General features: G+C 38.3%; 1 pseudogene across 1 annotated transcript; it reads left to right on the top strand.

Moving 5' to 3' along the window:
- The first annotated feature begins 6754 nt into the window (after positions 1-6754).
- LOC149028586 (prefoldin subunit 2 pseudogene) lies at positions 6755-10230 on the top strand (annotated as a pseudogene). The gene is made up of 2 exons (XR_016170332.1): positions 6755-6936; positions 9515-10230. The product of XR_016170332.1 is annotated as a prefoldin subunit 2 pseudogene (transcript).
- Positions 10231-12433: the final 2203 nt, after the last annotated feature.

Here is a 12433-nt window from a genome sequence, read left to right on the forward strand (position 1 = left end):
GTTTTGTTTAATACGAAAGACCCATTGGCCCCCAATAATATTCTGAGATTCATCCAAAAAAAAAAAAACATTTTGAGAATTGCTTGGAGGTACTAAATTTAGGTACCGTTATGAATAATGCATTAAACTCGATACTGTTCAACTGTGAGAGATGGGCTAGAGCTAGGAGCCACGCAACACTGGATGAAGAGGAACTTGAATATGACACTTTAGGAGGAAAACCATGGAGTTTATAACAATGAGCCTTCAAGTGCCCTTCACGTTCACAATGATCACACTTAGGATGAGCGATGAATGCCAGAAGAACGACTCACACAGCTATAATTATTGCGAGTAGCGGCAAGGGCAGCAACATCAGGATGAGTAGGTACAGAATGAGTAATCCGCAATTCACGTTATCGCTCTTCTTGAAGAACCATAGAAAACACTTCGTTGTCTTGCATAGCAGTTCCCCAATGTAAAGACTTTGCAGCTTGAGCATAGGTAGAAGGCACTACTTCATCTTCACAGGACGCTGACTGATTCAACTTGAGTCTGGGTTTTAAGGAAACAGTTTGAGAACAAGTTACCATTTTGAGAACTGAATCATTTGGCCATACCAAAGGCGAACTTTGTTGTTGCAACCCATTTTTCTTGGCAACCAAAGAACCAAGTTGAATCGTTTTAGAGAACGTCCTAGGAGTAGGTTCATGATTAACCTCAACACCAACAGTTGAATTATGAACTAAAGGACACACCTCAATTTGAGTCAATCCAAGAAAAGACCCATATGCTAGAAAGCCAAAAGGCCCGTCAGCATTAGGTGGATCATTAGGTCCATTACAAGCATCAACAGGAATGGGGGCAGATTGACTATGATTACAAGGCACATTAGAAAGCGGGTTATAACACAAACAACATCTGTCCCTAACAGAGGAGATGAATTAAAACACTTAAACCATGCATCTGTTGAACACTATGAGGCCAAATTAACCAAACCATATGAGACATGGTTAAAGCGTTGTGGACACTGAGCACACATATGGCCATCAACACTGAAAAATTGATAGACAATCCAAGACTCATGCATGAAAGAAGGGGAACTCATACCACCATTAGAAGAGACGGTTTCAGAATTATTGCCTTGACCAACAACACATAGATCATTAAAGTCAAAAGAACCATTTGAATTTGCATTACTAGAACCCCTGAAGCAAGGATTCACATTAGAGTTATAACCATTCCTACCAATAAACCTCCGATTCCATGGTTCTTCCATAAGTAAAATTCCTTGACCTTCCACGATAACCATAATTATTTTGAACATTCTCAGAAGAACTACGAACAGAGGTGTTCTGAGGAAAAGAAACAGCCCAGACCTTGAAGAATTATTTCTAACATCAATGTTGGTAGAAACAATTAAAGCAACCAATTGAGAAGCAAAGGCCCGTAAATGCACTGCTTGAGTTAAACAAAACAGCCTACAAATCATTGAACCAAGTAGTGTTTGCCCAAAGAAGAATAGAAGTAGTAAAGTCACGTGAACTCCTCTCCCAACCTCTTAAGTGTCGCTAACACCAAATCTTCATCTGGAATTGGTGAATTTGTTGCAACCAACGAGTTCACCAGAGAGAGAACCTCCCTAGATTCTTAACAAATTATTCTTCAATTCAAGAATCCCTAATAGCAAGCCAGAGGAAAACACTTGATTCAACTTCTCCCAGGCTTCATGAGAAGATTGAGCCCTAATAATATGCGGAAGAATTCTTTCAAAACCGAAGCAATTAACCAGCTCAAGATCAAATGATCTTGACGCTCCCATGTTAGAATCAGTAGACCAATATCAAACAATAAGACACAGAATCACAAAGTAATATTATTCTCGAACAAGGTGAGTTGAGGTGTACCAAACAATACTTTTTTTAAGGTATTTGAACGCCCCCTTAAGTGCTGATCGGATTTGACCTTGGGCATCCTCATCTCCAAGATACAACAACTCCTTTAGATCTGAAAGTTATCACTCCAACATATTCTACTTGCAGAGGAGATATGAAGGTAGTATGCAACACAGGAAGGGAAGAAAGTAAAACAATAATATTTTCACTTTTCAGAATACGAATTTTTCTACTCCAAAAAACCAGAGAGCAAACTCTTGTTTTAATTTCTAGTTTATACTCCTAAACCCGTATGGACACCTATATAAGAGAGTGTCATCTATTCATAAGGTCACCTCTGAAGGGAAAGAGTTGTGACTAATTGTACAGTCACCTCCCATAGCAAAACCCAAAAATAGGTTTTCTGGATCATAACCCACGCCCCACATCTCCAAGTCCCAAGTCCCATTATAGATATTTAATATTAATTAATTAATATTATATATGTCCCATGGCCTTGTCAGACTTATGTATCAAGTAAGTACAAGAGTATTTATAGGTGTAAAGACTAAGTATAGGTAAATAAAACAGGTAAAGGCATATGTAACAAGTCTAACTATATCGATTGTGTAGGCTCCATAATAGAAAGAAAACACAAAATGGCAAAGATAGAATGTCACGACCCCAGTTCTCACAGGCTTAGTGGGGCCCACATCATGTACATTCCACTAGGGCACGTGACAGCTCCTCTTCGTTAACACCTCTTTATAATCAATAAAACAAAATGCTAGACAAAACATTCTCAAAAACAAACAACCTGGTTGAGAGTTTGACCCATAAACATATATATGTACACAGTCTAAAGTCCTGTTATATTTACATTTGACCTTTCAACAATGTCTAGATCAATACATACAGTCTCAAACAAATATATACATTCACTGTCCAGTTATACAAACATCAAACGTAACGAAATGAATATGAGATTACATCTTCATCTTTAAAGGCATTGACAGGTGGCAACATCTTGCCTTTATCATGAATTTGAGTACCTGTCAACATTTACAATAATGAGCTTTGCGGCGGAAGCAATAAAGACAACCATGTAAGTAAGTCGGGCAATTCATTATGCATCGATTATCACATCAAAATCTATAACATCATACATTCCAAACTTCCTCTTCTTCTTTTCCTTTATCATTTTCTTGTTCCTTTTTCCTTTCTTTTCCTTTTCCTTTTCCTTTTTCATTAAACTAGACCAAGCGCACCCCCAGAGAGAGCACCACGGCCAAACCACACAAGTGGCATCAGCCTCAACCACACAAGTGGCATCGGCCAAAACCACACAAGTGGCATCGGCTCTTGGCTCAAGGCCGGTGTTCTCTACGAGAGGCCATCATCGGCCTAGTATATCTTTCCACTTTTCAGCCTCGCTCATGCCCTCCCATTTGGGACAAAGTACCGGGACTTCGAAGCCATTACATTTATTCCTTTCTTTATTTCTTTTATTTCCTTTCTTTTCTTTTCACTTCGGTCTTGCTTCATGCCCTCCCAGGACATAGAAGCCGCTCATGCCCTCCCATTTGGGACATAAGTACCGAGTCTTCGAAGCCTTTAACCTTTATTCTTTTACTCTTTCTTAAAATTGCTTTACCATGCTCGCATATTTCCATGAACATTTTCAATCCAGTCATCATTCGGCTCATCCGAACACAATCACGCAATTCAATCATGTAAATATGTGAGCATGACAATTCCATATCGATAATCATAAGCATCATTCAATCTCATCTGAACATAGTTTATGACATTTCATCATTTACATATGAGAGCATGATAATTTACATTTAACATGCATAAACATCCTTTCAAATTCATGATGACAGCTCAAGAATACTATTAGCATCCAAGTCAAGATCGGTCAAATCATTAGGCCGCATCCAACCAGGCATTTTGTTCAATACACAAACATACATATATCATGCACCTTCCATATATTGCATCAATGAATGAATAAAATGGACTTTATGTTATCATGTGCATGCACATATCTATTAAAGGAAAATACCCACTTAAAGGAAAATACCCACTTATCATACATAGGTTGTTCAATATTACACCGCCGTGCGGTCCGACCTTGGTTCCTTCATAATTCGCTCTCCTTGCATCTCGATCGATCAACGGAAATTACGAAACGAGGGCCAACAGGGAATTTTCCCCATATTATTTCTCTCTCTCCTCCTTTCTCTCTTTTCCTCTCATTCTCTCTCCTCTTTCTTCCTCTCTCCTCCCCACGGTTTCCTCTCTCCCTCTCTCCACTCTCTCCTTCCTCTCATTCCTCTCCTCCCTACAGCCCCTCTCTTCACTTGTTTTATTCCACTTTCTCTCCACTCATCTCTCTCCTCTTCTCCCCACTTCTCCCTCCCTCCTATCACTCCCCTCTGCAACCCTCTCTTCTACGGTCTTCCCCCTCTCTCCTCCTCTCCACTTATCTCCTCCTCCCTCCTTAACCTCTGCAACTCTATTTCAATTGCTTCGTTTCTCACCCTCCTCTTATTCCTCCTCTTCCTCTTTCCTCTCCTCCTTAAGACGTTTTTGCAAAATCTGAAATCCATTCCCTCCCTCTGCTCCTCTCCTCCTACTCTCCCCCTCTCCCCTGACAACCCCCTGCCCGCCCCCTCTCTCTGATCTCTCACTCTCCTCTGCTCCTCTAATGGCTCCGCCCCCCCCTCCTCTAGTCGGTTCATCCTCTTAGTCGGTCCTCTAAGTCGGTAATATATATTATATATAATATATATAATTATACATATAATATATATTTAATTATAGGACTAATGGGCTTTGTTATGGGCTTGTGGGCCCGCGAATATCTTAGCAGGGCCCACGGGCAATATCATACCCTAGGTCCAAAAATTTACGCGATCATTCTCGCTTGGTCGGCAATCCACGTGTGGGACCCACAAACTATGTCTGACCTCGATCACAATGACACATTCGCCCACAATAATAAAATAATACTAGAAAAAGATGCGGGGCATTACATAGAAGCCAACCAATACAATCGAGATAAAACTATTTTTTCCCTCTAATTCTTCTTCTCCTTTCTTCTAGGAGACTTGAAATCCATGATGGTTTACCCAAAAAGGTTCCATGATGAAGCTTAGTTTTGCCTAGAATCATGTTCTCACTAAACAAAATTGGCCTAGAGTTTTGGAACTCCACTTCTCTTCTCTTTCTTGTCCCTTGCTCTGTTCCTTTCTTCGATCTTTATCCAAACAACAACATTTTCAAAAGTCCACTCCTTTCTCTTGTGTGTTTTATAGAAGGTTTAAAATGTGTTCCAAGAGGTAGGAAGCTTCTCAGTCAAAGAATTAGTGACAAAAGCATCCAACAAGATCATCTTTTCCTTGGCTAGTTTGCCTATCAAAACCTGATAATAATCAATATGAGGGGGAATTTCCTCATCAACAATCATGACAAAGTTCAAGAAGTTAGCCATTACATATTTGCCATTACCGACATCCTCCAAAATGTACTTATTTGGGAGTGCCTCCCAAATCATATAGGTATAATCATATGCACTATAGACATTGTACAACTTAAGTGAGAGTGAGTTCGGTATCCGATCTTATACTGGTAATCAACATCCTCCCAAGCCATCCTCTTTGCCTCTTGAACCGGATTCTCAGTTTGTTATGGTTTTGGTTCTGTTATGGCAAAAGTAACCCCAATTTTGGTCAAAGTGAATAGCAACATTGTTTTGATCACTAAAAACTGGTCAATCTTATCAAACTCATAAACTATTTGCATCTTCTCCATGGTGGGATGGAGTATTACCATTTGAGGTATGACATTGGATGGTAGAAAGGCAGTTCCACGTTCATTGAAATCTTCGGCAATCATTAGAGGGTTCAAGTCAAAGGTCCTTGAATAAGGTGTGAGGGTCTCGTTGTTGTTGGTCATGCCTTATACTGATCAAACACCTTAAGCTTGTTAGAAATAGTATGAAACAAGAACCCACAATAGATAGTATAAAGAAATGAATGACTATAAGATCTCTTAAGTCCGAAGCACTTACCCATGATGAGCTCAACTTCAATCCCAAAACAACAAAGTAAGCATGAAAGAATGATGAGTTGAGGCGTACACAAATGTAGGATCCTTGATTGCCCCTTAAATAGTGTAGACTGTGTTGAATTTGCAATCTCACCTCCAAGATACAGTAACTCCATTAGTTTTGAAGTCTAGCACTCCAATTGAACTGAGGATTTTTTTTTTGTCCTCATGAGTTTCGTTTCGCATTTTCCAAAATGGAAAATTTCAATGTAAATTCCGCAAGTTTCGATGGAATTTTGTTCTATGTTTGGGAGAGGAATGCATCTTTGAACACTGATAAAGTGGAATCAAAAGTAGATTTCCCTCTTAAACATATAGTAGAGGGGTATTAGGAGAGCAAAATTCTCTTCTTCTCACATGTTGAAAATTCCAACTCCTAACAAGATGGACCAGAGATGTGTTGGGGAGGGATGCACGACCGCAAAGAATTTAACATGGTTAGACAATATTGCCTTCCAATTCCACCAGTGAAAAAAAAAATTCATTATTTCCAAAAAAACCTCACCACTTTTATATTTTCCAAAGTGTTAATTTTACCTACACTGTTATCTAAGTTATCCCGTAAAGACTACTTGTAATAAAAGTATAAAACCCTAAACTCTAATTCACATACAATTACAATTTCTTCTCTCGCTCAAATAATAAAACACATTCCAATTATAAATATAACAAAATTATAATTATATGTACCTGTATTGTACAAGACATACCAAACCAACCCACTAGGGGATCACCCTCTTAAAAATGTAATGAAAAAGATATAAAAGAAGCCCAATCCCCTATATGACGGGTAGAACATATTCTACATAGATCAGAGCCCTCTAGTGAAGTCCTAAAGCCATCTAAGCCCTGGACCTGTTCCTTCTCCTTTAGCCCGGTGCTCTCCCATTCTCTGTTCGCTGCCCCTGCGTCCCGACATCACTTCCATCTCCTCTCTTTCTCTGTCAACGCCCATCCCGGACAGTTGGTGAGTTTCTCTCTCTCTCCGCCTCTGTTTTTGTGTGTATTTGGGGATAAGTTGATGTTAGTGTCACTTGAGTTTCATCCGAACTTAGTGAAAGATTCACAACCCCTCTTGGCGATGCATTCCGGAAGAGGGTTTTATCGTTTCTGGTTTTTGAGTTTGGATCTTCTTTGGTTGCTTGAATTAGTCTTCGTAATTTTGTGCAAAAAGAAGAAAGAAATTAGTCTTCGTAATGATCAAAACTAAGTGAACTGGCTTTTCCAAATGTAACAAACCCACCCCCCAAAAACCACGCAACGAAAAGAAAAAATGGGGACTGAATCTGTAATACGTTTTCGTGGCTATGGTGAACCCTAATCCAAGGTTATGAATGTTGCTGGCAGGAGCCATGACTTTCACATTCTAAACAATGATGAAGAATTCCTCCTGCGTTGCTTTTAATTGCAATGCAATGCTCTGCTTGAATGATCCACTTTTAATTAGTATAGTTTTGCTTGAATCATTCTTTAAAATGATCAGAACTCAGTAGCTTTGCTTCTCCAATTTCCTGATTGAGTACTTATACTGCTGTTATCACTCCTTTGTTTGGTGGTGGTTTTTCTGTTGGCAGAGGCGTTGAGGTTATTCAATCATTCTAACTCCTTTTCTTGTTCTCGGATATCGAAACTCTCTAAAGCTTAGCCTGGTTCCAGGCTTGGGAATCCTCTTTGATTTGTTTGGTCAGCTTTTTCATTAAAATCGTTATTCTGGATATTCAGAGTTACCTTCTTTCGTTTTAGAATTTCAATTTCATAAGAACTCTTGAAATAGCAGTCAATATTTCTTGTATTCATCAGTGTCAAAATTATGTCAAATTTTAGTGTTCTTCTATTCATGCACAAATTTTTTTTTTTAAAGGAAAGTGATGATTCTGAACCCCTGAAAAGATAAATTGTCAATAATGTTAAGCTACATCAAAACCCAGAAGAAAGAAAATGGTAATTCTGAACTCCTGAAAAGATAACATTTGCTTTATATTTTGCTATGCATCACTTTACTGAAACTGCAAGCCGTGGCTGCAAAGGTTCCTTGAATTTAGGAGGGGAAGGGTGGGTGCATCACCTTGGGTATAATGTCAGAATAAAAATGAGATGCCCTTCCTTTTGTTTGTTTTTCCCATTTCCATTTGTTGTCGTGAAGAAACTTTTGAAAACCTGATATCTCTCAACCCCTTACCGTATGGTGTGACAAGTCCATACTCAGGTAGACTTCTGATAAGTATAAAAGACTGCATATATAAGTGTGTGTTTACTGATTGGGTAAGCAACCCAATTCAAACTAACAATTATTTCTTTATAAGATTGAGGCAGTACAAAGCTCAGTGATGAATTACAGCATTTCATGTGATGTTTGGTAGGCTGGAAACTGTACTGAAGATGAAAATGAATAATGATAGTTTTTTCCTTGATTGTATTGCTTCAGTAGGTAACATGATAACAAAACAGTACTCTAGTTTTATTTACTGTATGAATACTAAATTTCTTTGAAGGATCCATCTACTAACTGTTTTGTATGATACCTGAAAGAGAAGATGTATTTTTTATACTAGAAAGAAATTTTGCATGTGGCAGTTTCTTGACGTGCTGAATAATGGATGTGTGCTAGCTCATGTTCTGCTAGCAATTGCCTCCCTCTCTGTCTCGTCCTGATTAGATCAATAGCCTGTTGTCTTTCATGGGAGTCTATGACATTGAATTTTTACTTTCTTTTTGCCTTCTTTTTCCATGGATTTTTCTGACCATTTACTAACCTAGCCAGGTGCTTGGTCCCATATCTGTTTATTATCAGATCTATTGTGTTAATTTGCGATAACATCTCTTGGTGACTGCCCAAACATGCATTAGATTCAATCGCTTGTTTGTTTGTTTTAAATATGTAGCTGTACCAAAACTTGGCAAGATCTCAATTATCTCCAGTACCTCAGCCTTACTGGGATGAAAGGGCATACCAAATTTTAAATAAAATGCTTTATTATGGAACAAAAACCTCACTTGAGATTTTGAATATATCAAGAATCCAGGTGAATTCCCAAATATATACTGAGAATCTTGACCTCATTGGTAGGCAGTCACGTAGTCTTGTATTGTTGCAAGGGGGTTGAGATATGGAAGACTAGGGAGTAAAGTATCGATGACTTATGTATTATTCATTGTACTTGTGTTGGGTGTTTATATAATGACACTTCACTGTAATAGAAATTTTAAGTCTTTGACTATTTCTTAAATAACCATGTGTCTTCATAAATTTATTGCATATTATGTCTCTTAGCACTCAAACAAGATTTACAAGAAACAATTTTATTTTATTTAGCCTAAAACAAGCTTCCGTTAAAATGCACATACTTATCGAGATCTTGGTAAAATCAACCTGGTCAAGGCAGCTGATAGAGATGAATGATACATGTGTACAATCTTTTTTAAGCTTTTTGATCAATAAGTTATATCATCCTTGAATAAATGGATTGTGAAATTCCACTGAAATGTTTTAGGTTCCCCCTCCCACTAACGATAAAGCGGTATAACTATTGTGTTGTCTTCTTTAGGTCTTCTCTGAGGTAGTAAGGTTTACAGTCATGTTGAACAAAGCTGAAGGAGATGGTAAGGAGCCAATGAATGAGCAAGCAGTTGCCCACATATATGGCACCATGAGGTCTGAAATCAATCAACTTCACTCAAAAATTACAGAATTGGAGATGGAAGTGAGTGAACACTCTTTGGTGATTGGAGCCATACAGCCACTCGATCCATCCAGGCGATGCTACCGGATGATTGGAGGTGTGCTAGTGGAGAGAACCATCAAGGAGGTCCTCCCAGCAGTCCACCGTAACAAAGAGGGTCTTGAGGAGGTGATTTCTCGGATGAATGAAGCACTGGAAAAGAAGAAAAAGGAGATGTCTGAATTTGAGGCAAAATATAAAATCAGGATTAGAAAATCAGACAGTGAAGTGAAGGATGAGGGAGCGCGGAAGGAAGGTTCTGCCCAAGGAGTTCTTGTGGGTCCTGCAGGCACTAAGAATGAATGATCAATGGTCTGAGCTTTTCATTAACGGTTTGTATTTTATTTTTTGTTGAAATGAAAGTTTGGTTTGATAGTCTTCTCTTGCCCTGTTTTTATATCCTTGTTGGCTGTTGATACTTGATACTGAATCTATTTAAACTATTATCTTTGTTATGAATGCTATCATTTACATAGTAAAGGCAACTATATCATTGACAAAGCACTGTTAAATTTGTCAACTGGTATCTATTCATCCTTAAGTGCACATCCCTGAAGCAACTCTTGGAGACCTTGCTGTACTACTTTCATTTAGTGTACATGTTGCTGTTAAGGCTGCAACTAAATTTCTTCCAGTTTTCAGTGTATGCATGGAAGTGAGTAATGGGTTTCTGGTCTTAAATGGGTGGGTCACGGAATGCTAGCTCTTCTCATCAGGCGATTTAGCTTCAACCACTGTAATGTTCTTTTGGAGAACAAACTGCAGAAAGCATAGGGAGGTTATCAACCTCTCATATAGTCATAAAACCAAAAAACCTATCTAGGTAAGTTGGAGACTAGGGTTGTAGGCCTTTCTTTGTTGATCTAGACTGGGATTTTTTGTGACACCGTCCAAGAGTCTGTCATGGTCTTTCATAACTACTCCAACTGCTGCTCTTTCGGTTCTCTGAACTTGAGAAGCATCTGTATGTAGTTTAACCGGAATCATCACCATAACTTGTGCCATCGAAGACTTGAGTTTTTTTCCATTAAGAGGCTTCTACATGAAAACAGATTGATTTACCACTACTTTTGATATGAACAAGTTCATTTTTATGCTGCGAAATTTTGCGTGGACAGCAGTAATTGCTTCTTCCAGAAAACATGTGGTCCCCTCCATTTACAGAGTACAAACCATGAATATTATTATAAAATTACCAAAAAAAAAAACTATGTAGATTAGAAATTTACGCTTGCTGCTCCATTTTTTCCCCTTTTGACAATTACAGTTTGTGAAAATGAATAATGGAATGGAAGATCAGGTGAATTCCCAGATTGTTGCATAAGAGGACATATACTAAAATGATTTTGTTTCAATCAGGGCATTTTACCGAAAAAAAAACACTTCACCTTGATTAGTGCATGGTCTGATAGTTTTCTCTGGTTATATAGTCTGATAGTCTTCTCTGGTTGTTCATCTTTAGTTGCAGCACTCAGTCATGCTTCTCTGGTTATATAGTCTGATAGTCTTCTCTGGTTGTTCATCCTTAGTTGCAGCACTCAGTCATGCTCTAGTTTCTATGGTCGGGGGCCACCTCTGATATAATTGAAGATATTCGAACTCTCTTTTCTTTTTTCCTCTTCAATTTACTTTAGATGGACTAATAGGCCTTTGAGTCTTCCTATTTCTTAACTTCTGGTTGCTTGAAACACAAGATATCCATGGTCTAGTGGGTGAAACCAGCTAACTTCATTGTTTCCCGTATATATTTTGACATCATGGATGCCTTCAGTTAATGAAATTTATAAGTTTTTCTTTTGACTAAAAAAAAAACTATACTAAATAAATATGATACAATATAATTATAAGATATTTATAGTATTTGGTAATGGTATGGACAAAATGATACAAATGATTAAATGAAATAATGCCATACCAATATCATACTAAATGCCGTCATCATTTTATATTGAATAAATATAGTAAGGTATGGTATGACTTGCATATGATATTTGATTTTCGATACAACAACACTAGCATAAGATACATGTATATTTGATATTGGATATCATATGGAATTGACATCCTTACTGATGAGGTACTTGCATATGTTAGTCTAAATTAAAGTGGAAAATAATAAGTTACTAGGATTCATTTGACACTATACCTTATCCTTTTTCCCTAGACTAGACTGATCAGTACCCCATTTGGCTACTCAATCACTGAACGAGGCACCCCAGCCCCAGCCATTTGGTCATCCATGCGAACAATATATTGAACAAATGCAGGAGAGGCAAAGCACACCCCTTTGGCGAAAGGGCACAACATAAGCAAATGATACACAATTTCAGGGGAAACACCACACCTGCAACAGTGAGGTCGATAGGGATATTACGCTGGATAAGTCCCTCACCAGTTGGAATTGAAGACCAACCGCACAAGCTTTCCAAAGGCAATTAGTCTAAATCTTAGGATCGAAGGTGAAGGTGAAGGTGAAGGTGCTGCTCTTCTAGATTGTCTTCCAAATTTCCTTAATTGTTGTTGCACAACAGAACCACGCAACGTACGTACAGGGCTGCTGCACGAGGGACTGTTATCGTCGTTGGTTACATGCACAACATGTGATATGATATGCTCACTTCACAGTGTAAACAATCCATTTTTGCTAGCCTTCCAGTTCCAGCAAAGGTTATTCTGCTGTTGGCAAAGAGGGAGTTTAATCTGGCAGATTGCTGCAACAACACCACTCATGAGGCTAGAAAATCT

The sequence above is a fragment of the Hakea prostrata genome, chromosome 1, assembly GCF_041222555.1.
Source record: "Hakea prostrata isolate BN-2017 chromosome 1, UWA_Hpros_2, whole genome shotgun sequence".
Lineage (NCBI taxonomy): Eukaryota > Viridiplantae > Streptophyta > Magnoliopsida > Proteales > Proteaceae > Hakea > Hakea prostrata.